Here is a 2,670-nt window from a genome sequence, read left to right as displayed (position 1 = left end):
TCGGGCGGGAGCCCCGCACCGCGCACCGGCCCCGCTCCCACACGGGAACCCCCCGAGCGACAGGGGCCCGCCGCCCGCTGCGCCGCGTCCGGGCCGCTGCGAGGTGCGCGGCGGCTCCGGGACACCTTGCCCTTCTTCCCGTGGCTAAGAATCAACCCTCATTAACTATTTACTCTTAGTAATAATTTATGCCACGTATGAATAAACAAAAATAAGTTCTGAGGTATGATACAGAAACCTGCGCCCTTCCTTGGCTTCTTGCATGTCTTTGCTCAACTCCCTTAACTGTGCTTTAAGCCTCTAACGTGTAAAAGGGAGTTAAAGTATTTAAAGATACTCGTGAGCCATGTGAGAAACTGCTCTGATAGCTGTTCTAAAACCTGTCTTCAAGTATTTCTTCGCTCCAGCCTTTTAATTTGGCTCGGTGCTTGGCAAGGAGCACGCTATACCACATACCTCTGTTATGTGCAATACTCTTCCCTGCAGAACACCTGATCTCATTTCGAAGGACAGTTTACTGGCCCCAGGTGATGTTCGCACCCTACTGAACGGAGATTTCCAGTTGATCTATAGTTGCAAGCCCCAGGATTATCCTCTCTTCTGCTTTCCCTCATCGTGATTTTGTGCGTGCAAATTCCAGCCATCTTCAATGGTAAATAATAAGCTGTACATTTGCACAAAGTTAGGATGGCACCATAAAAATCATGCCCATCTTAGGGGTGCAGTTGGATTCATACACATTTACATTGGCAAGAGCAAACAGTCTGACTTCTTGCCTAATTACTTAATTAGTGAGATATCTGGAAACAGCTGTTCCTGACTGCCAGCAAGGTAATGCACTCCAGGAAACCTCTGGGGTGGCCACTCAGAAAGCACATCAGTAATTTATCTCCAGTGTGTCGAAGCAACTTTTTTTTCTTCAAATGTAACTTTGCAGGTTCTTCCCTTTGTCTAGGGTGCCCCGCTATCAGCCACTGGGTGAGAGGAGGGGTACACACATGGTACACAAGAGTGTGTGGCTATGCACAGCTATTCTATATAACCATAGCAACAGGAGAAAGAGGCAATGGTGCCTCAGCATGTGAAGACACACCCCTCTATTCCCTCCTGGTGACATCAGGGTTCTGCACATCAGTTACTATCTGATTTTAGAGAATTCTTTTTGAGGAACAGGTCTGTATATCCAATTCCTGTTGGTTTAAATCTGTTTGTGCTTATCTGGTAGTAAAACCAGTTTCTGTCTAGACACCAAATTGAATGTAATTCAAGTTTTCAATTTTCCACTTGATGCAGTGTCTTAAGTGAATATACAATTTAAACTGGTCATAGATTCTCAAAGTGATCTGTTTAACCTAAGCCTGGATTAAATGCTGTTTATAAAAAAATTATTGTGGGTACATGCAAAAATTTGCACCATGTAAAGCACAGTTTTGAACACATCTGGAGCAATCTCATGGAAAAGAATATCCTAGCCATTACACAAGCAGCTTGGTAAAAATGCTCTGAAAAAAGCTGGCCCCACAGTTGTAGCTCTTCCTGTAGTCCAGCTCAATGCCCAAATGATCACACATTTGGAGACCACATATGTTCAGCTGTTCATACGGAGAAAGTATAGGACAAATGGATAGAAAACAAAATATTCCCTTCTTGCAGCCAACACTATTCTTACACCTCCCCTAATGGCAAAAAATCATCTCCCTTTATCACCAGAAAATCTGACTTTCTGATATGTTCTTATGGGAAGTATAAATAGCTGAAAAGCCTGACTTCCAAGTAAGAATTAAAACTGTGTTCCTGAGTATTCATAGCAATTTAAAAAAAAAATCTGAAGATACTTTTGTAAGAGTGAAGCATTTGTCCTGGAAACTGAGCTGGATTTCAGCTCAGATGACATTCCTGTGAATATTGTTTTACACTCTCCATTGGTCATTGAATGCATCTTGGTTTTGACCTAAATTATTGTGGAGTTGCTAACTGTGTGGTGTTAAACTGTTAGTCCTGCCAGCCACAAAGCTTATGACATTTTATAGTTTGAGGCAGGATTTTGGAGTAGGCACAATGTCTCTCTGAATAGTTGTAGGGCTGTCTGCATGCCACAGCTAAAATGCAATTAAAAACACTGACACTGCAAGTGTCTGCAAATGCTGGGAAACAGTAGTGCTTCCACCTGGGAAAAAGAGAGGAGGGGAGGGGAGAGGAGGGGAGGGGAGAGCCCACCACTTGTAGCTCGTGGGGTAGAAAACCTCCTCGATTCACAAATTAGGCTCGCATCCCTGGAAAGCCTGGCTCCACGGGGACACTTGCGATCCATACGAGCAAAGTTTGCTTTGCCGCCAGTAGAGGGCAAGAATTAGCAGCAGCACTTACACTGAGCACCGTGAAGAAGAGGTGGAAAGGAAGGGGAGATTACTGTATGCCGTGTTTGCCTTAACCACTGACAAGTATTTGTAAAGGACTATATAATCTGTTCAGCAGGCTAAAAGTACCCACTTTAGGGTTTACAATTGCATAATTAACTAACAAATCCATTAGAGTGAAGCCTTAATAAAAATAATTTGTCTACTTCTGTATGCAGTCATAGAGCAATACTTACTGCTCTTTTTTATTATTATTATTTTTAATTCCCAAAACACACAGCTAATGTTTGAAGACTGAGAATCTAAACTAAAC

This window comes from Passer montanus, unplaced genomic scaffold (genome assembly GCF_014805655.1).
Source record: "Passer montanus isolate IOZ18808 unplaced genomic scaffold, ASM1480565v1 scaffold54, whole genome shotgun sequence".
NCBI lineage: Eukaryota > Metazoa > Chordata > Aves > Passeriformes > Passeridae > Passer > Passer montanus.
Note: the sequence above shows the minus strand (reverse complement) of the source record.